Source organism: Oryctolagus cuniculus, chromosome 13 (assembly GCF_051225735.1).
Source record: "Oryctolagus cuniculus isolate XC-2025 breed Fujian yellow rabbit chromosome 13, ASM5122573v1, whole genome shotgun sequence".
NCBI classification, from domain to species: Eukaryota; Metazoa; Chordata; class Mammalia; order Lagomorpha; family Leporidae; genus Oryctolagus; species Oryctolagus cuniculus.
This window is the reverse complement of record NC_142879.1, coordinates 53,713,370-53,735,836: the sequence shown is the minus strand read 5'-3', so window position 1 is coordinate 53,735,836 and position 22,467 is coordinate 53,713,370. Positions and strand designations below refer to the sequence as shown.

Sequence of the window (22,467 nt, the reverse complement as noted above, 5' to 3'; positions counted from 1 at the left end):
GGCGGGACTTCCGCTTCCGAGACGGTACCAGTTGGAGGTGACTTCCGGCCTGCCGCGGGGCGGAGGTGGTCCCTGGGTCTTGAAGGTAGGAGGAGGTTGAGAAGCCGTCACTGCTCAGGGCCGCCTTGGCCTTAAAGTCTTGGTATCCCTTCCCCTCAGTTTATCACAACTTTAAAGGATTGTGCCCCTTTGGCGAATGTAAATCTTCGTGTCTCGCCCCAAACCATCAGCAAGCCTCAGCGTGCGAGCCCTGCCATCCTGGGCGAGGGTAAGAGAGGTGCACGGAGCGTTGCAGGGCTGTCACGAAGTGTCCCCCGAGAGAAGCTGAGCCGCCCCCGCATACGGGGGCGTACACACTGTCGTGGGGCAAAGAAATAGTACTGTTTTGATCCCACCTGTGACTTTTTTACTCCCAAACGCCGGCGTAGTTTTAAAAGGAAGGAAAACTGCTTGAGGTGTTTCAAGAGGGCATTATTTGTTCACGCCTCAGCAGAACCTATTGAAAAGCGAGTACGGATAGAAGTCCGTTGCTGGCTGTGGTCCTAACACATGCCACCTGCTGCTGCGTCTGGTCGGGTTTAAGTGCCCTCTGCCTGCTTGTATGGCTCTCCAGCAGTTTACTGCTCTGCTCCGTACTGGTGTGTAGTCCTTTCCAAACTCCGCATAGGCGTGTGTTCAAGGAGATGGTTAGGGATGTATGGGGAGTATTTCCACAACAGTCAGTGGACTCCAGTGGAAGATTACGTTAGCTTTATCCAAGCCCCCACTGTTACTACGCTACGGCCATTGAGGTCAGTTTATATAAAGATAATATCTTTTAATTATAACTGAGGGGAGGTAGAGAAGGAATGAAAGGAAACAGTCCTAGAGGATTTTTTGAGTTGGAAAAATAAATGGATTTAAATTTAAATTTGAATATACCTAATGATAAATATATGTGAAATGAAATTAGAATTACAAAGAAAAATACATCATCATATTGATGATTTTAACAGCCTTTCTACTAATTGTTATGATAAGCAAGAAAAAACAAAGGTGTAGAAAGATTGAATAATATTATTTACAAACATAATAAGCATATATAGAACAACACAACCAACATTGAAGGATATATTTTTTAAAACAAACATGACACATTACCAGAATCAACCACATACTTAGCTATACAACTCTCAACAAATTTTAAACATCGAAATTATTCACCACATTTATTTTTGCTACAATGTATTTATGCTAGAAATCAGTAAGCTGTGAAAACATAGTTAATGCCAGTAGGAAAATATTTTGAATGAACAATAAATTACAAAAGTTCTACCTGTGGAATGCAGCTGAAGTTGTACTCAGGGACATTCATAGCTATATGGAAAAATTAGTTGTTAGAGAAGAGACGGAAACGTTGTGACTTAAGAAACAGGGAGAGAAAATAAGACTATGGAAAGTAGGACAGAAATAATAAGAGCAGAAATTAATGAAACGGGAAACAAAGCATTGGTGTGCTGGAGCCTGCACTGGCGTGGGAGAGCCTGCTCTGCACTCTTCTTCCCAGTTCTGTGATCAAATAACTCAAGGTGCTTGCTAGAAATCACCTATGATGGGAGTGTTCACACTACAGAAATAAGTAGATAAGCCAGTGTTTTGTTCTGTTGTGTCTGGCACCAATTCACTCACACAAAGTGATATATAAAATTAAAAAAAAAAACAACCCAAAAGTTAATTTTTAGGAGAGACATAAAATTGATAAACATTTGACTGTATTGAGAAATATAATACATAGTGTAATGTTCCATGGTATGTTTCCAATATCTGAAAAAGTCTGGGGTGGGTATTTGGCATAGTGGTTAAGATGCCAGTTAGAACGCCCATGTTTCTTATCAGAGTACCTAGATTTGAGTCCCAGTTCCACTCTGACTCCAGCTTCCTGCTAATGCAGGCCCTGAGAGGCACTGCTGATGACTCAAGTAATTGAACCTCTACCACACATAACGGGAGACCTGGATTGAGTTTCCAGCTCTCAATTCAGCCTGGCCCAGCCCTAGGTGTTGCAGGCATTTGGGGAGTGAACCAGTAGATGGGAACTTTCTTGGTCTGGCTGTCTGTCTTTGTCACTGCCTCTCAAATAAATAAGCTTAATAAAAATCTAGCTCCAAGGATTTCAGATAAGTTACCTGCCTGAGAAAACATCTTTATGACTTTGGTTGGAGCCAAGTAGTCTTTTAGCCATAAAGGAAAAGATCAAAAAATTCAACTAAAAATTTAAGGACTTTTATTTACCAAACAACACCACAAAGTGAGTGGAAAAGGCAGATCATAGTGTGGGAAAAGTTAGCAAAACATAAAACAATTAGTACCCAGAATATATAAGGAACATCTACAAATCAATAAGTAATAGTCTATTCTTAAAAATGGACAAATGGCTTAAATAGGCACATCACCAAAGAGGAAATGCAAATGAGTAATATGGGAAAATACCAATATCCTTATTCCTAACCATAGAAATGAACATAAAGGGGCCAGCACGTGGCTCACTCAGTTAATCGTCCACCTGTGGCGCCAGTATCCCATATGAGTGCAGGATTCTAGTCCCGGTTGCTCCTCTTCCAGTCCAGCTCTCTGCTGTGGCCCAGGAGAGCAGTGGAGGATGGCCCAGGTGCTTGGGCCCTGCACTCGTATGGGAGACCAGGAGGAAGCACCTGTCTACTGGCTTCGGGTCGGCACAGCGCTGGCTGTGGCGGCCATTTGGGGAGTGAGCCAATGGAAGGAAGACCTTTCTCTCTGTCTATCTCTCTCACTGTGTAACTCTGTCACATTAAAAAAAAAAAAAGAAATGAACATAAAAATCATAGTGCACTACTATTAGGTACCCACCACATCAAAGAAAACAGTCCAACAGTAATAAGGTTTTTTAAAAAAGATTTATTATTTGAAAGATTTACACACAGAGGGAAGGAGAGGCAGAGAGAGAGAGAGAGGTCTTCTCTCCACTAGTTTTCACTCCCCAATTGGCTGTAATGGCTGGACCTGTGCCAATATGAAGCCAGGAGCCAGGAGCTTCTTCCAGGTCTCCCACACGAGTGCAGGGGCCCAAGGACTTGGGCCATCTTCTACTGCTTTTCCAGACCATAGCAGAGAGCTGGATTGGAAGTGGAGCAGCCAGGACTTGAACTGGCGCCCATATGGGATGCCGTACTGCAGACGGAGGCTTTATCTGCTACGCCACAGCGCCGGCCCTAGTAATAAGTTTTAACAAGGGTGAAGCAAGGAGAATCCTTATATACTGGTGATAACTTAGATTTAAATGGATCACTTTGGGAGACTGGCATGTGGTAAAATTGAAGACACATTTGCTATGACTCTGCAATTCCATGGAATCTGCACATGTGCATTTTTGTAATAGCTAAATCCAGTATGTAACCCAAACATGTCAATAATAGAATAGACAGTTTATGTTATAGTCATACTGTGACATGATACAGGAATGAAAACCCAAATGATCACTGTGTATGAAAGCATGCTGAATTGCTGTGTTGGGTGAAAAAAGCAAGTCAACCAAAGAATAAATAGAGTGTGTTTCCACTTAAATAAAGTTCAAAAAACTGGCAAAACTCAGTACTACATTTAGGATACACGCATAAGTAGTAAAGATAATAAAAAACGAAGAAATGCTCATCACAAATAGTTCTTTCTGGGGAGAAAGACGAGATGGGCCCAGAGGAGGGTACGGAGCTTCAGGAGTGAGGATCATGTTCTGTTTCTGCACCTGGATGTTTGTTTTCATCATTATTCTTCAAACTGTGTGTGTGTTTTATCCCTGTTTCTGTCTGAATGTATATCTCACAAATTTTAAATAAATAAAATGAATGATTAGCCTTAGAAAGTTCGTCTTCAATATAATCGATTCACAGAAAGATAAATATAATGTTCATGCAGAACATTTATAGTGCAGTTACTAAATTTTTAGTGATGTCAGCATTTTTGTGCTCTTCAAGATCAAGAGTCTCTACTGCTTGGAGGATGGCCCAAGTGCTTGGGCCCTGCACCCCATGGGAGACCAGGAGAAGCACCTGGCTCCTGGCTTCGGATCAGCGCGGTGCGCCTGCCGCAGCGTGAAGATTGCGGCGGCCATTGGAGGGTGAACCAACGGCAAAGGAAGACCTTTCTCTCTCTGTCTCTCTCTCTGTCCACTCTGCCTGTCAAAAAAAAAAAAAAAAAAAAAAAAAAAAAAAAAAAAAAAGAGTCTCTACTGCTGCAAGGCGGTTGTGCAGTAAGCAATTGCTATCAGTCATCAGTCTGTGGGAGCCCTAAGGCACGGACAAGGGAAACACCGCGGAAGAGGGCAGGTGGTGTTCCCCACCTTACACTGAAGGAGGCTTGCTTCCCAGCAATTGGGGAGCACTGGTTTCACCAACAGAAACAATACAAGAGTGGAATTGTTGAGGTGTTGGCGAGCACAAAGAAATCCAGGATGACGATTGCAAAGGCCATATTCACCTTATAAAATCCCGAAGACTGTGGGTAAATAAAAGAACGTGGGTGCCGTAAAATGATTGCCAGTGTGCCGTCTTGACACAAAGAGGGTGTAATCTCCTAGCCTATGTTTGGAGCAGAGGGGGCGAGCAGCAGTCAGTATGGGGAGGAGGAAGACATTCTGTGCTGGCTCTTGCCATCCAGGGGAAGTTTCTGTGTGGGTGTTCCCCCAGTCTGAACGAAGTAGATTCCCAAACCACCGTGTGGAGACTGGGGGACAGGCTGGAGGAGGGGCGGGGCCAGACAGACCCAGGAACACTGAAAACGATGTGTTGTTTTCTGTCCCTTCCCACAGGCTTTTATTTATAATCTGTACTGCTTTACGAAGCAGTTGTCACAGACACCTACTCAGGGACACAAACAAGATTCTGTTGACTTCAGTGTTGCTACCAAGATCCTTCTGCATTTCTTTTACATCCCTGTGTTGGCTCCTTGCCCTTTTCCTCCTTTTTAGGATGCTTTGAGATGCTATCCTATTCTCTCTCCCTTGGCATTCTGTTTTCCTTGGTGAGCTGATTCACTGCCACACCTTCAGTCTGTTAGAAAGACTTGTAGGGCTATGATTTGGTCCTTTAAAGAAGCTCTTGCCAGTCTTCGCTTTGCAAGTCACCAGTGGACCTCTCTGCTTGTTTGTCTTCCCATCACTCTGGTAGGTTCCAAACTGGACACACAGCGTTCCCTCTCCCAGTGCAGCTTCTCTTCCTAAGCTGTTCCTTTTTGTATTTCTCGTTCAATACCTTTATTCCTTATTGTCACGTTTTCCAAGTTTTGCCTCAAGCCAGACAAACGTCATGGAGATCTGCATAGAGATACGTATACATACACACATACACATTTAAGGGAAAAGCCTCAGCTTCCTCAATAAAACTATTATATGTGCTCAGGCACCTGTTAAGAAGAGGTAAGGGGGCCGGCGCTGCGGCTCACTAGGCTAATCCTCTGCCTGAGGCGCCGGCACGCTGGGTTCTAGTCCCCATTGGGGCGCCAGATTCCCAGTTGCTCCTCTTCCAGTCCAGCTCTCTGCTGTGGCCTGGGAGAGCAGTGGAGGATGGCCCAAGTGCTTGGGCTCTGCACCTGCATGGGAAACCAGGAGGAAAGGAGGGAGCACCTGGCTCCTGGCTTTGGAGTGCACCGGCTCGAAGAACTGCTTCAGAGTGATGCTGACTTCACTTCAAGTTTTAACACCTGGAATGTTTAATCACTTAATAAAAGTTGCCTTAAATAACACCAACAAAATACAGTTCCTCTGATAGCTTCTTAAATCATACTGATTTATGTAAGAGGCATTTTGTCTATCTTGTAAACGTCTGAGACTAACTTAGCAGGAATTTTAGTAAGGTGATGGATTTTTGCCTAAAAATGCCTGCCTTATTTACTGTCTATGAGTTTCTATCTACTATACATGAGTTTCTATCATCTGTCTCTATCATCTCTTTTATCTATCTGTCTTTTGTCGATCTGTCTACCTGTCTTCTACTATAAATGGTATCTGTGTCTCTAGGTATCTATCTACCTAGCTAGTTATGAATTATTTATGTAAGTGTATATCTATGTATTCACTCATCCATCTATATATAGCTAAGCTTATATCATGTTATTCACTCAAAACACATTTTTGTTGTGATGGTAATTATTCAATTATTTGTTGATTACTGATAGGGGTATATTAAAATGTGTTTTCATTTCTTTATTTTTATTTTTATTTTTTTTACAGGCAGAGTGGACAGAGAGAGAGAGAGACAGAGAGAAAGGTCTTCCTTTTGCCGTTGGTTTGCCCTCCAATGGCCGCCGCGGCTGATCCGAAGGCAGGAGCCAGGTGCTAATCCTGGTCTCCCATGGGGTGCAGGGTCCAAGCACTTGGGCCATCCTCCACTGCACTCCCTGGCCATAGCAGAGAGCTGGCCTGGAAGAGGGGTAACCAGGACAGAATCCGGCGCCCCGACCAGGACTAGAACCCGGTGTGCCAGTGCCGCTAGGCGGAGGATTAGCCTATTGAGCCGTGGCGCCAGCTCTTGCTTTATATTTCTAACAGTTGTAATAGTTCACAGTCATCTTACTAGGTAGAGAAAACTATATGGTCCCTCAGAATAGGTTCCTTGTTCACTCATTTAATATTTCTCGTCTTGAATTTCATTACTATTAATATTACCTCATTTACTTTCTTTTCCGTAGCACTTCCTTGATGTATCTTTTTTCAGTCATTTGTTTTCAGTTTTTTCTGTGTCATTCTATTTTATTTTCATAGCATTCAGTGGCATTTAGGATTCACAAGTAACAGTCTCTATTTTAATGGAGTCTCTATTTTAATTAGAACACTCTCTATTTTAATGGAGTCTCTATTTTAATTAGAACTTAGTTTCATTTACAGTGATTGCTTGAAATTATTCCAGTCAGTCTAAGCCAGTTTCTACTTGGTTGGGACATTCAACCACAGTTGATCAAAAACACTAACTTTACTTTTTAAAAATACTTTCATGTGATTGTAGATTGTCATGAAAAATTCTGGAAATTGCAATACTGTCTGTATTTTGGGGGTGCTAAAAATTCTAGCAACTTCCAAATGTCTCTGCAGCCAAAAAAGTTCCACTGGAATAACTCTATCTGAAAATCAATCATATTTCTATTATATTTGTGAAAATCTCTGAAGTTCGTTTTGTTGTTTTTTGCAAAAATCTGAGAACAGCACTGAATCATAGCAGGCATTTACATTGTTTAACTTACTGCTTTAGAATGGGTACCCAGTTCTTGGTGAAAACACCCCAGGTTTTCAAACATCACCTTGGGATTTCTTCTGGCAACGTGTGAGCAGCTGCTCTTGTTGTTTTTCTTTGCATTCTTCTCTAAAATGTCCTTTTCCTGTGTCCACTCCTATGTAGGTGGCAGATATCCAGGTACTTGAACCATTGTTGGCTGCTTCACAGGGTACACCTTAGGAAGCTGGATTGGGAGCAGATCTGGGACTCAAACCTAGGCAATCCAGCACGAGATGTGGGCATTCCAAACAGCTTCTTCACTGTTGTGCCAGATGCCTGCCCAAACTTATCTTTTTTTTTTTTTAAGTTTTTATTTATTTATTTGAGAGGTAGAATTACAGACAGAGTGAAAGGTCTTCCATCCACTGGTTCACTCCCCAAATGGCCACAATGCCTGGAGTTAAGCCAATCTGAAGCCCGGAGTCAGGAGCTTCTTCTGGATCTCCCATGCAGGTGCAGGGGCCCAAGCATTTGGTCCATCTTCCACTGCTTTCCCAGGCCATAGCAGAGAACTGGATGGGAAGAAGAGCAGCCAGGACTAGAACCAGCACCCATATGGGATGCCAGCACTGCAGGCAGAGGATTAACCTACTGTGCCTCAGCACCAGCCCCCAAACTTATCTTTTAATTCCATTTTCCCCATGAATTTTTTGAAGCATCCTTGTATTCCCGTATACCAGTACATGCCTTTGTGGGTTTATTAAACACCTGTGTGTACAACTTTGCAAATTGTGCACCTCTTATGGTCTACACTGGGCTTTTGCCCCCACTATCTTCACCCATGCAGGAGAGGCAAAATTTTACCTCTGTCCTTGTAGGGGTTTTCGGTTGGACCTGAGAATGAAATAGACATAGATCCAAAGGAGGAAAGCATGCAACGTTACTTAACACAAGTTTAACATAAGGAAATGAAGACCCAAAGACATAGAACTCAACACTTACCTTCTGGATTGGACAAAAAGGAGTGAGTTGTGAAAAGTTACCTGAACGTGGGGGTGCTGAGGGCACATGGGTTATTTTAGCCAAGTCTGCACGGACTTCTTTCCACCTCAACTTCCTGTCCTCAGTGCTGAAAGTGACACTTTCCTTCTGGTGTAGGGGACATTGCCGCATGGAAGTGGTGTCTCCCGGTTTAAGAAACAGAGGAGGGTCAGAGTGATCTTTTTGCATCTGCTGTTTTTCAAGTGCCTTTAGCTCCAAGTAGTCAAGATGGTAGAGCAGCACATCGGGGGCGACATGTTCTCATCTCTTCCCTCAGGCCCTGGTCCTGGCGCTGGCCTGGCCTTGGGAATCCTGAGATGACTCGTGGTTCTGGGTGCATCCTCTTAGCAGGCTTGGTCTCTGTTCTCTAAGTTCTTGAAATGGGGAGGGGGGAATGCTTCCCAGTGTTGTTTATTGTTGTTTAATTCTCATGGGTGAAGACAGCCTTGGCCCTCCTTTAAGAAAGGTTGCCCAGGCAGGAGGAGATGGCAAAAGTTGGGATGGATTGAAGGAAGAGCTGAGCTACCCTGTGTTCACTTTTTGGCTTTGCTGTGTATCGGCTTGTGGCCTTGAGCATGTTAGTTCATTTCTCTGGAACTTCATCTTCAAAGCCTGAATAAAATTAGCTTCTCCCAGGACTGCTGTATGGACTAAATGAAATAACAGTGTGACAAGGTGCCCTCTGAACTGTAAAACACTACAAAATAATGTCAGATTTTTAAAAAACCTGAGCTCTTGTGCCTATTAGGACGTCTACAAATTTATTAGGTTACTATAGTGGTCAACTCATCTGTGCATGTACCTCGGTATAAGAAGCTTTTATTACTCACATCCTTTTCAAAAAATAACCTCAACTATGCCAATGCCTAGAGACAAAATTGACACCAAAGAATAGGCCATAGGAGCATGCAAATGATGAAATCTGAGGCAAAGTGTCAGGTCTTCTACTCAAAGGTATGCAGTGAGTTAGAAGTGGCTGTTTAATTAGCAATGGTTTCTAGGACACAGAATTTAATTCTCAGAAGTGTTGAAGGTCCATTATTTTCATTCATTTTCTCTTACTGAGAAAGAAGCGTGTTTCCTGTTCTATCTTCATAAACAGGGGCCTCTTCTAGGAGAAAATCAAACAGTAACCTAGGAGACAGTGTTTGCATGGACTGGATCTAAATACAGTGTTTGGTTTGTAGATAAATATTTCATGACACAGCATTAAAAGCTGTCATAGAGGGAAGGATCTGACACGGGTATCTAGGTTGCTCTTGTCCCCTTTGAGCGCACCTCCAGCATCTGCAGGACTGGATTCTGATTTCTTTCTTCCCTTTTCTGTCCCTCCCTCTTGCCTGTTTTGAAAGAGGTCCATTAGCAGAGCAGTTTCTTCAGCCGTGTTCACCAGCCCCTTGCTGTGCTGATTGCCTTAATTTTCAGGAAGCTCCATTTTCTGAAAACCTTTTGACTGGGCAGCTACAAGCATAGGGTTGCATTTTTCTAAGATGGGCAGGATGTGAGAATGAGAGGGTAAGGAGGAAATGGAAAGAGTGTGTGTGCATAGATTAGTTTGAGATACCTATTATATGAGAATGGTAGGCCACTGCACTCATGACTGGAATTTAAGCAAGAAGCCAGGCCTAGTGCTATAACCTGGGAATCGTGACTCTTCCAGTGGCCTCTAAAACCAAGCTTCTGAATAGAGCAATTTATTCTGCATAAGTGGGTTTCATTGGATAGCAGTGTGGCTATTAGATAACATGCATGAGTGACTGTGTTTCTATGTGACAGTGTTAGTTATCCAGAGAGCACTCTTGGCTTAAGTAAGCCTCCTCTGACATTAAACACCTTTCTGCTGTCCCTCACCTACCCAGAATCCTCTTATCATTGTCAGTCTAGACCCCTACTCTGCCTCTCCTCCTTTTGCACTTCAAAAGGTATATATTGGTATATAAAGGATATATTGGTATATTGTTCAGCACATACTTCCTCACCTCCCCTGCCCACAAAGGATTTATTTCCCCAGGACACTGACTTTGGGTGTGGCCACCATTCACTTTGGCTAATGCCATATGTGTGCAGAGGGCTTCACGTGTGCTTGGATGGTTTGGCATGTTTCTTGGCCACAGATGATCTGTCACAAAACCAGCATCCTCTGTAGCTGCTGCTGTTTTATCCTTGGCTTCAGGACAAACATATAGACAGACCTGAGCCCAACCTTCAGCCTGGTGCCCAGCCCAGGTAGACCCTCATCAGCAACACATCCATTCAGTTGTCCTTGACACAGTGTAATCACCTGCAGGCCGGTGGAACATGAGCTTATTCTTGACTGCAAGGTGATTTTTCTAATGCAGCACGATTGTGATCATAACTGATATAATGCTCTGAATGTTTGTGTCCACCAAAATTCACATATTGAAGTTCTAATCCCCCAGGTAATGGTGTTAACAGAAGAGGTCATGGGGCTGGTGCTGTGGCGTAGCAGGTAAAGCCATAGCCTGCAACATATGCATTCCATATGTGTGCTGGTTTGAGTCCCGGCTGCTTCACTTCCAATTCAGCTCCCTACTAATGTGCTTGGAAAAGCAACAGAAGCTAGTCCAAGTCCTTGGGCCCCTGCACCCACATAGGAGACCTGGAAGAGACTCATGGCTCATGGCTTTAGTCTGGCTCAGCCCCGGGCCTTTGTGGCTATTTGGAGAGTGAACGAGCAGATAGGATATTTCTGTGCAACTCTGACTTTCAAAGAAATCAATACATCTTTAAAAAAATGATAAAGTAAAATAAGCAGAGAAGAGACCTTTTGGAGGTGATTCTGTCCTGAAGCTGGAGATTTTTTGAATAGGATGACTTTTCTCAAAAAAGAAACTTCAGAGAACCCCTTGGTGCCTTCCCCCATGCCATGTGTGGACATGAGAAGACAGCCATCTGTAAATCGAAAGAGGGCCCTCACCAAAACCAGACCATGTAGCACCCTGAACTTGGATTTTTTTTTTTTTTGACAGGCAGAGTTAGACAGTGAGAGAGAGAGACAGAGAGACAGAGAGACAGAGAGACAGAGAGAAAGGTCTTCCTTCCGTTGGTTCACACCCTCCCCCCTCCAATGGCCGCTACGACCAGTGCACTGTGTCGATCCAAAGCCAGGAGCCAGGTGCTTCCTCCTGGTCTCCCATGTGGGTGCAGGGCCCAAGCACTTGGGCCACCCTCCACTGCTTTCCCAGGCCACAGCAGAGAGCTAGACTGGAAGAGAAGCAACCGGGACAGCATCTGGCACCCCAACTGGGACTAGAACCCGGTGTGCCAGCACCGCAGGCAGAGGATTAGCCAAGTGAGCCTTGGTGCTGGCCTGAACTTGGACTTTAGAACTATGAGAAGTGGATTTCTGGTGTTTATAAGCCACTTAGTCTATGTTTGTATAGCAGTTCGAATTGACTAGGACAGCTGACTAAGAGCTGGCCCATGTCCCATTTTTCCAGGAGCATACTAAGTAACTAGTTATTTAAGCCAATTCTGGTTAAATAAATTAATGAGCTATATGAGTTTCAGGTATTGCTCTTTCCAATTACTCTCAAGTAGGGCTTTCTGGAGATGGTAAGCTGTGTATCAAAAGAACAGCTCTTTTGTGATTTTCCAGTGACCAAGGTGGTAAAAGAGGTGTGGATATGTACCCCAAAAGTAGCTCTCAAGAATCCTCTCTATCCCCCCACCCAGAGAGGTGTTCAGAGGCAGAAAGGATAAACAATGGGATCATAATTTCTGATCATAATTTGCTATTGTTGCAAAGCTGTAACTGTTTTGAATGTTGATTTTAATTGGTAATGAGTTATGGAAAAATTGATGATGAAGAATCACTTGAAGTTTTAGTTTTCAATATTAAATGCTTTGAAAAATTCCCAGATGCATACATGACCATTACAGAGTGGTATAGCTGTACTGGTAAATGCTAAATGTGTTGAGTCCTTAACGCAACTTTTTAATGTACTCGAAAGTTTTAGAATTGATTTTTTCATTTTAAGTGAAGTACAAAATAACCTGGCAATGGCATGAAAGAGTCTTAAGATTCCCTATGGTTGAACTGTTTGGAAATATATAGTGTTTCCTGCAAACATCTATTATTAATTCTAATGTTAATACAATCATGCATATAGTATACATTTCCAAGTTCCCATAAAAGTTAAAAGAATTTCTATTTTTACTTTTGGCTTTCCTGCTGGCTGGCTTTTCATCAGAAATTCACACTAACCTCTTTCTGTCAGACCTTGGCCAGGGAATTGAAATGCCCTTCTTATTGACTCTTTGCTATTTGTGTTGTTGCTTGCATGATTTATCTGGTCCAATCTCTCTTGAAAGCAGCCCTGCTCTCTAGTCCATTAACTCCTTATGTGAACAGTGGAGCCCATGCATGGTCCCAGATGGGATTCCAGGGCCAGCCTGCCTCCACGAGCAGTGATGGTATATGATCCCCTCTGACCCTGCTCTTGGTGAAATATTTTGATGTCTGCTGCCTGCTCCCTCAAGAGTTCCAGCATGGTGCTTTGTAAAGGAGACAATGCCCCAGGGGATGTTGGTTCTGTACTCCTTTTTATTGCAATTAGTTTATATATCAGTCAGAAACAGGTGGGTGTTTAAAAGTGTGCTCATGATCTGGGCCCAACCTGTTTCTCCATGAATAATTTATGCATTGTTTGTGTGTTTTTCTATATATGCTTCCATTTTTATTATCTATCTATATCTATCATATCCATATCATATTTCATCTATCCATCTAGCTCAGCATCTATCTATCATCTTCATCATCATCTATCTAGGTATCTAGTTTATGTACTTGTACATTAAAACTCCATTTTCAGGGGGAGGTACCAATATCAAAGACCACAGAGCTCAGATGTCTTAGTTTGTTCAGACTGCTATAAAAAGCATCACAAACCTGGTGACTTATAAACAACAGAATTTTCTTTCTCACAGATTTGGAGGCTGAGGAGTCCAAGATCAATGTGCCAGCAGATTTGGGGGCTGGTGAAGGCGCATGGCACCTTCTTGCTATGTCCTCACATGGAGGAAGGGACAAGGAACCTCTCTGGGGCCTTTTTTTATAAGAACACCCTTCATGAAGGCTCTGCCCTTAGGATTTGATGGCCTCCTAAAAGCCTCCATCTCTTAACACTGTCACTTGGAGGGTTAAGGGCTCAGCATGTGAATTTTAGGGGGCAAGAAACATTCAGAATGTAGCACCAGGTAAGTAATGGAAATGAGCCAAGCCCAGTGCAAATGCACAGGCAGGTATTCTGTGAATGCTCTAGCTGACGGCTACAGACACCACCAAGGTTCAGCAGATTTTTGCTGGGAAATTCATATTTTGCTGTCAAATTAATATTGCTGGAAGCTTCTTTTAAGGGAACTCCTCCATGGGAAGACAGAAATTCATATTTTCACATAAAATCTCCCAGTTAAAAGTATTGGCTTGGGGCCGGCGCCATGGCTCACTTGGTTAATCCTCCGCCTACAGCGCCGGCATTCCATGTGGGCGCCAGGTTCTAGTCCTGGTTGCTCCTCTTCCAGTCCAGCTCTCTGCTATGGCCCAGGAAAGCAGTGGAGGATGGCCCAAGTGCTTGGGCCCTGCACTCGCATGGGAGACCAGGAGAAGCACCTGGCTCCTGGCTTCAGATCGGCATAGCGCGCCGGTGAAGCAGCCATTTGGGGGGTGAACCAATGGAAGGAAGACCTTTCTCTCTGTCTCTCTCTCACTATCTAACTCTGTCAAATAAATAAATAAATAAATAAAGTATTGGCTTAAATACATTTAAGATGTATGTAAAAGCCATCTTGCATGTCACCATTTTTCTTATTTTTAAAGATTTATTTATTCATTTATTTGAAAAAGTTATGGAATAGAGGGAGAGAAAGAGAGACAGAGCAAGAGTGATCTTCTATCTGCTGGTTCGCTTCCCAAATGGCCACAACAGTCAGGTCTGGGCCAGGCTGAGGCCAGGAGCCAGGAACTCTGTCTTGATCTCCCACATGAGTGGCGGAGGCCCAAGTACTTGGGCCATCTTTCTTTGCCTTCCCAGGCACATGAGCAAGAAGCTGGATCAGAAATGGATTATCTAAGACTCAAACTGGCACTCTGTTTATGGGATGCTGGTGTCACAAGCAGCAGCTTAGCTCACTGCACCACAACACTGGCCCCTGTCACCACTTTTAACTATTTTTTATAAAGATTTTATTTATTTATTTAAGAGGTAGAGTTACAGGGAGAGGCAGAGAGAGAAAGAGAGAGAGAGAGAAAAAGAGAGAGAGAGAAAGAGAGAGAGAGAGAAAGAGAGAGAGGAGTCTTTTGTCATCTGGTTCACTCCCCAGAGGGCCCCCACAGCTGGAGCTGAGCTGATCCGAAGTCAGGAGCCAGGAGCTTCTTCCAGGTCTCCCACATGCTTGCAGGGGCCCAAACATTTCCACTGCTTTCCCAGGCCACAGCAGAGAGCTTGATCAGAAGAGGAGCAGCCGGACATGAACCGGTGCCTATATAGGATTCTGGTGCCACAGGCAGAGGCTTAGCCCAGTACACCACAGCATCAGCCCACAACTTTTAACTCTTTACTTACCATGTCTTATCTACTGATTTTTTGCATGATATTTTCTCTGATTCTAGTTCCCTTCTTGCATGTTATTTACCTGAAAAATGCCTAATCAGGCTTGCTTGGTGTCTTTCTTTTCAGGTCATTAGTTAATTCTTTCCCCACTTCACTTATTCTTGTATGTAAAACCATCAATGAACTTATCATGATCAATTTCTTTTTTTTTTTAAAGATTTATTTAATTTAATGTCAGAGTTACACAGAGAGAAGGAGAGGCAGAGAGAGGTCCTCCATTCGCTGGTTCATTCCCCCACCCCACCCCCAGTTGACCATAACGGCTGGAGCTGTGTCAATCCAAAGCCAGGAACCAGGAGCTTCTTCCGGATCTACCATGTGGGTGCAGGCCATCTTCTACTGCTTTTCCAGGCCATAGCAGAGAGCTGGATTGGAAGAGGAGCAGCCAGGACTTGAACCAGCTCCCATATGGGATGCTGGCACTGCAGGCAGTGGCTTTACCTGCTATGCCACAGCACCGGTCCCCACACTCAATTTTTTAATCTGTCTCTGCAAATAAGCCATTTTTAAAAATAATTGTAGTAAGACAGACAAAACAGAAGTCTGGCATTTTAATCATTTTTGAAGTGCATAGTTCAGTGGCCTTAATTACATTCACACTTGTTATGTAACCATTACTATTATGTTTTCAAAACTTTCCCTCCAAAGTGAACTCTTCATCTATGAAGCAATAGTTTTCTTCCTATGACAGAAAGTCCATGGGTGTCTCATATTCTAGGTACATCGTATGTGTGGGATCAGATAGTATGTCTTAATTTACTTTGCATGTTCTCAAGGTGCACCCAGGTTGTGGCATGTACTAGTCCATTTCTTGCTAATATAATAATATACCCAAGGCCAGGTACTTTATAAACAAAAGAGGTTCACTCAGCTTCCTATTTTGGAGATTGAAATTCCAAGATCATGCTGCCCCATTGGTTCTGCCTCTGGCAAGAGCCTCATTGCAATGGAACCATAATGGGAGCTGATGGGACAGTGATCCCATGGTGAGACAGGAAGCCATAGAAAGATCTGGGTTCCATGAAAACCATTGTCATCCTTTTCCAAGGGCATGCCCTCAGTGACTTAACAGTCTTATGTAGGCCCCACCTCTTAAAGATGCCACTATCTTCACATCACCACTTGGGAACCAAGCTTTTCCAATACATGAAACTCCGGGGGAAACACAAACTATTTCTAAACCATGGCATAACATGTTTCAGAACTTCATTTCTTTTTATGTCCAAATACTATTCCGTTGTATTTATCTATCACATTCCACTCATCCATTTATCAGTTGATGGATACTTAGGTTGTTTTCACATTTTGGCTACTGTGAATAATGTTGTGGTGAACATTGATATAAAAGAATCTGTTTGATTTCTTTTTTCAGTTATTTTGGGTTATCTATCTAGAATTGGAATTTCTTTGTCATATTTCTGTTTGGCTTTTTTGAGAAAATTTTTAAAGTTTCTCCACAATGATTGGATCATTTTATATTTGACCAGCCATGTATGAGTGTTCTAATATTCACCAACATTTGTTATTTGGCATTTATAAAAGATCATTATTACAGTCATCTTAGTAAGTATGAAATGATATTTCATTGATTTTAAAGAAATCTTTATTTATTTGAAAAGGGGAGAGAGAGAGAGAGGGAGGGAGAGAAAGATTTCCCATTCACTGGTTTATTTTCCAAATGCCCATAATAACTGGGGTTGGGCCAGGCTGAAGCCAGGAGCAAAGAACTCAATGCAGGTCTCCCACATGGGTGGCAGGAATCCAATAGGTGTCATTACTGCTGCTTCCCAGGTTGCACATTAGCAGGAAGCAGGAATTGGGAGTGGGAGGGGAAAGGAATCCAGGTATTCCAATATGGGATGCAGGCATTCCAAAAGGTGTTTTAGATAGTAAGCCTAACTCACCCCTCATTGCAATTTTCACTTCTCTAATGATTAAGGATGACAGGTCTCTTCTCTGTTGCTTATTGGCCATTTGTGTAACTTCATTAGAGACATGTCTATTCAGGTCCTCCAGTCATTTTTTAATTCAGTTGTTTTTCTTTATGTTGTTGAATTTCAGGCGTTCTTTAAATATTTCAGATATTAAGCTCTGGTCAGATACATGACTGAAAAATATTTTCTCCCATTCTGTGGACTGTATTTTTATTTTCTTGATAATGTCCTTTGATGCTCAAAAGTTTTAAATTTTGATGAAGTCCAATTTATCTTTTTAAATTGCTTATCTATTAATGTCAAATGTAAGAGTCCATTGCCAACACAAAGTCATGAATACTTACTACTATCTTTTCTTCTAAGAGTTTCAAATCTTTTGCTCATACTTCATATTTTTATATACTTTTGTATATAGTATGGAAATGTGTATTATTATAAAAAACATGGATTTTGAAAAAGGTTTACTCAACAGAATAAGCATATCTTTCAACTGTTTTCCCATGAACTTTCTTTTAAGTTGAGAGGCAAGGAGAGAGAGGAAAAGAGAGAGAGTGAGAAAGAGAGAGAAAGCACTCCTATTTGCAGGTTCACTCTTCAAACACAGGAGCTGCGCTTGAATCAGGAACCAAAAACTAAATCCAGGTCTCCAAACTACTTGTGCTATCATCTACTGCCTCCTAGGATCCACACTGGCAGGAAGCTGGAATCAAGAGGCAGAGCCAGGAGTTGAACCTAGGCACTCTGATATGGGATGTGGGCATTATTTTTATTTTAAAAATCTATTTATTTATTTGAAAGGCAGACATACAGAGAGAGAGAAAAAGACAGAGATCTTTAATCCACTGGTTCACTCCCCAGTGACTAGGACTGGTCTACGCTGAAACCAGGAGCCTTGAACTCCATCCAGGTCTCCTCTGTTGGTGGCAGGGGTCCAAGCACTTGGACCATCTGCTGCTGCTTTCCCAGGCACATTGGCAGGGAGCTGGACGAGACTCACATTGGCGCTCATGGATACCAGGGTCACAGGTGGCGATTTAACCCACTGTGCCACCCCGTACTTAGATGACTTAACAGAAGTTTTAACTACTAGCCCAAATGCCCAGCCTTCCATGAACTTTGGAAGTACCATCATATGTGAAGTGTCTCCTGTCTCCTTCAAGATTCTTTCTTCAACTTTGGCTTTCAGCAGCTGGTTATATTGTGCCTAAGCATGTGTCTCTTGAGTTTACCATACCTGGGAGTCCAGCAAGCATTTTGGATTTTAGAGTCTTGTCTTTCTTCAAATGTTGAGAGTTTTCAGCCATGATTTTTTGAAATAATCTTCATGCCCTCTAGTCCCTTTCTTTTTCCTTCTTGGGTTCCTGTTATGCATATATTGGTCTACTTGGTGAGGTTCCAAAATTCCCTTAGAGTCTGTTCACTTTTATTCATCCCTTTATCATCTGCTTCTTGAACTTGAGAATTCAGTTGTTTATCAAGTTTGCAGACTTTTTCTTCTGCTCGCTTAAATCTACTTTCAATTTCTTTTACTGCATTTTTTGTTATAATACTTTCCAGTTCATAATTTCAGTTGGTTCCTCTTTATAATTTGTCTGATTATTGAGATTCACATTTTATTCATACACATGTTCCTGATTTCTTTCATTCTTTGTGCTTTCCTTTAGTTCTTCAAACATGTTTAAATGAGTTTTAAAGTCTTAGTCTAGTAAATCTGATGTCTTTAGATTTCCTGAGGGATAGTTTGTTTATATATTTTGTTCCTTTCTATTGGACATATTTTCTTGTTTCTTGGGATTTTTTTAGTTGAAAATTGGACTTTTATGTATTATGATGTGTTGCTCTTTATTCAGATTGTCTCCTTTCCCAAAGTTGTATGTTTTCCCCCTGTTTTTTGATTGGTGTTGAAAGCTGTTGTACCCCCAAACTATTAATGCAAAGATTATAATCCCTGTCATGTGTGGTCACTGAAGTCTCTGTGCCTTAGTGTGTGTTCTGCTAGATTTCCTTGGATGCTAAGAGCCAAAAAATGAAAACAAGCAAAGAGAGAGAGAGAGAGAGAGAGAGAGAAAGAAGAGAGCTCCTACAGTCTAGACATGTCCTGGGCATGCACAAGGCTTTCTAAATTCCCCAATATATGGAATTGCTTTTGAGAATCCTAATTCCAAAGGCATTCACCCCAGCTTAAGCCTTCAGCCGACTGATGTGTGTTCAAGTGATATCTTTTGTCCCACATGTCTGAGGGTTGCAGGTCCAATCTTGAGTGTTTTCAGCAATGCTTGTCACTTTTTCAGTCTCTGTTATGTTAGGCCAAACAGAAAGTAGGGTCCTCCATCAGTCCTTCAGGTAGCCTCCAGTGAATTTAGAACAGATATTTACAATAGTTCCTGAATAAGGTCTACTCTGCTCTCCTGTCAGGGACCAAGGATCCTCCTCTGTGAACATGGGCTGCTACTGCTTTAAGCCCAAAATGATTGCTGTCCTGGAGAGGGTGTGGAGGAGGGCTAGCTAGATCATCTTAAAACTTTCCTACCATTTGAAATGCCATTTTCTTGACTCAGTACTCACTTGGTTGCTGTAAACTTCTATTTTACAGAGTTCTGACAACATGGGTACTGACAGTTCCTGCTTGTCTTAGTGTGTTCTGTTGGGGAATGAGGACTCAACTGCCCTCTCAGCCACTGGGCTGATGTCAGTCTAGCCCATGCTTGTTGCAAGTTGTACCTCTGAGTTCCTTTTATTCTCAGGAATTAGCACTATGCCTAGCATATAAAGGAAAAGGAATGTCCAGTAAGCGTGTCAAGCTCCGTGAGCATCTGGGCTATGATAGGACCTGAATGAGTGTTCAAAGCTTTCAGTTTCAATTCTCGTGAAGGATCTGACCCCTCTGAGTAATGAAAGACACGTTCTGCTGTACTCTATTTGTGACTATTCATTTTTTTTTTGACAGGCAGAGTGGACAGTGAGAGAGAGACAGAGACAGAGAGAAAGGTCTTCCTTTGCCGTTGGTTCACCCTCCAATGGCCGCCACGGCCGGGCCGCTGCGGACGGCACACCGCGCTGATCCGATGGCAGGAGCCAGGTGCTTTTCCTGGTCTCCCATGGGGTGCAGGGCCCAAGCACCTGGGCCATCCTCCACTGCACTCCCTGGCCACAGCAGAGGGCTGGCCTGGAAGAGGGGCAACCGGGACAGAATCCGGTGCCCCGACCGGGACTAGAACCCGGTGTGCCGGCGCCGCTAGGCAGAGGATTAGCCTAGTGAGCCGCGGCGCCGGCCGTGACTATTCATTTTTAAATGACTCTTGGTTATGTGTAAATGTGCATGAATCAGTTAACCCTACTCTGGATCAATACCTTAGGATGGCTTAATGAACACCATGAGTAGCAGAAGTAGCTCTGGTAGAATAATCCAATCTTTATTCCCTGCTTGAATAAGGTCAATAATGGCCAAGCCCAGTAATCTACACAACGGGTCAACAAACTATGTTCTGTGGACCAACTCTTGTTTGCTGGACTTATTTATTTATTTATTTCAAAGATTTATTGATTTGAAAGGTAGAGTTATTGACAGAGAGGAGGACACACACACACACACACACACAGAGGAGAGTGGCAAGAGAGAGAGATCTTCTATCCACTGGTTCCCTCCCTAAATGGCTACCATGGCTAGGACTCTGTTAGGCTGCATCCAGGAGCCAGGAACTTCTAGGTTTCCCACATAGCTACAGGGGACCAAGGATTTTGGCCATCTTCTGCTGCTTTCTCAGGCACATTAACAGGGAGCTGGAACAGAAGTGGAGCAGGCAGGACTTGAACTAGTGCTCCAATATGTGATGCCAGCATTGCAAGCGGTGGCTTAATCTTCACCAGAACACTCACTCCGATCTTTTCTTGAGTTTCAGAAAACACTTCCCAAATATTATAGTGTTACAAGTGGCAGCTTAACCCACTGCACCACAATGCTGGCTCCAGGGAAAATTTTCTTTGGGTCTCATTTTTATACTCAAATGTTTATATTTTCTTTTTTTTTTTTTAAAGATTTATTTATTTATTTGAAAGTCAGAGTTACACAGAAAGAGGAGAGGCAGAAGGAGAGAGAGAGGTCTTCCATCTGCTAGTTCACTTCCTAACTGGCCGCAACAGCTGGAGCTGTGCCGATCCAAAGCCAGGAGCCAGGAGCTTCCTCTGGGTCTCCCACGTGGGTATAGGGGCCCAAGGACTTGGGCCATCCTCCACTGCTTTCCCAGGCCATAGCAGAGAACTGGATTGGAAGTGGAGCAGCCGGGTCTCGAACTGGCACCCATATGGAATGCCGGCACTTCAGGCCAGGGCATCAACCTGCTGTGCCACACTGCCAGCCCCCAAATGTTTATATTTTCAATCAAAGCTATTATCTCTAGGCACTTTATACAAACTTCATTTCTGAGATGATTTTTTCTTCTATTTATTTCTTGACTTTGGTGAAGTCTTATTTCACATCTTTCGATTTTTTTCTGCTTCTTATTTTGCATTTTTAAAAGTCTGATTCAAGCCGGCGCCACGGCTCACTAGGCTAATCCTCTGCCTAGCGGCGCCGGCACACCGGGTTCTAGTCCCGGTCGGGGCACCGGATTCTGTCCCGGTTGCCCCTCTTCCAGGCCAGCCCTCTGCTGTGGCCAGGGAGTGCAGTGGAGGATGGCCCAGGTGCTTGGGCCCTGCACCCCATGGGAGACCAGGAAAAGCACCTGGCTCCTGCCATCGGATCAGCGCGGTGCGCCGGCCGCAGCGGCCCGGCCGTGGCGGCCATTGGAGGGTGAACCAACGGCAAAGGAAGACCTTTCTCTCTGTCTCTGTCTCTCTCTCACTGTCCACTCTGCCTGTCAAAAAAAAAAAAAAAGTCTGATTCAAACAGTCCTTTCAGATCTGTAAATGTTTATTACTCAGTGATAGTTAATTTATGTGGTAGATCAAACACCAGGGTAGGAAAACCAGAGATCCCAGCAGCTGAAGCTGCTGTGGCCTAGAGTGGTTAATAGAGATTGTTGCCAAGGCTCAGCACTGAATTCAACAGAGAGCACTTGTAGTTTTCACGAGGCTTTTGCTGAGCCGGCACTGAGAGCTCAGAAGTCAGAGCTTGCATTGTTTAGACATATTTTGATGGAGCTTTGGTGTCTTTACTGGGGAAATAAATGATTTGGAGAGAGCCGGAGGAAATTAAGCAACATCCCAACCATTCCCAAGAAATCCCTCCATTTTATGAGGGACCATCTAATTTGATCATTTAAATGTTTATTTACTTATTTTCATCTGCTTTGAGGGCAGAATGATGGAGAGGGAGAGGGAGAAAAAGAGGCAGAAGAAACAGGAGAGGGAGTGGGAGAGAAAGAGAGAGGTGGGTAGAGGGAGGGATCCTCCATCTGCTGGTTCACTCCTCAAATGCCTGCAACAGTCAGGGCTGGGCCAGGCTGAGGCCGGCTGCCTGGAACTCCATCTGGAGCCCAAGCACTTGAGCCATCATCTGCTGCTTCCCAAGAGCATTAGTAGGAACCTGGAGTGGAAGTAGAGGTGGCTGGCCTTAAACCAGACACTCCAGTGTAGGATGTGGGCATCCCAAGCAGTGGCTTACCCCCCTGCAGCTCAATGTCTGCCCTAGGAAGGGCGATTTTA

At 43.4% G+C, this 22,467-nt stretch overlaps 1 long non-coding RNA gene across 1 annotated transcript; it reads left to right on the top strand.

The window, feature by feature from the left end:
* Window positions 1-18: 18 nt before the first annotated feature.
* Window positions 19-4,541, top strand: LOC103350932 (uncharacterized). Its single transcript, XR_011381513.2, has 2 exons — window positions 19-85; window positions 3,987-4,541. It is a non-coding gene; the product is annotated as an uncharacterized LOC103350932 (long non-coding RNA).
* Window positions 4,542-22,467: the final 17,926 nt, after the last annotated feature.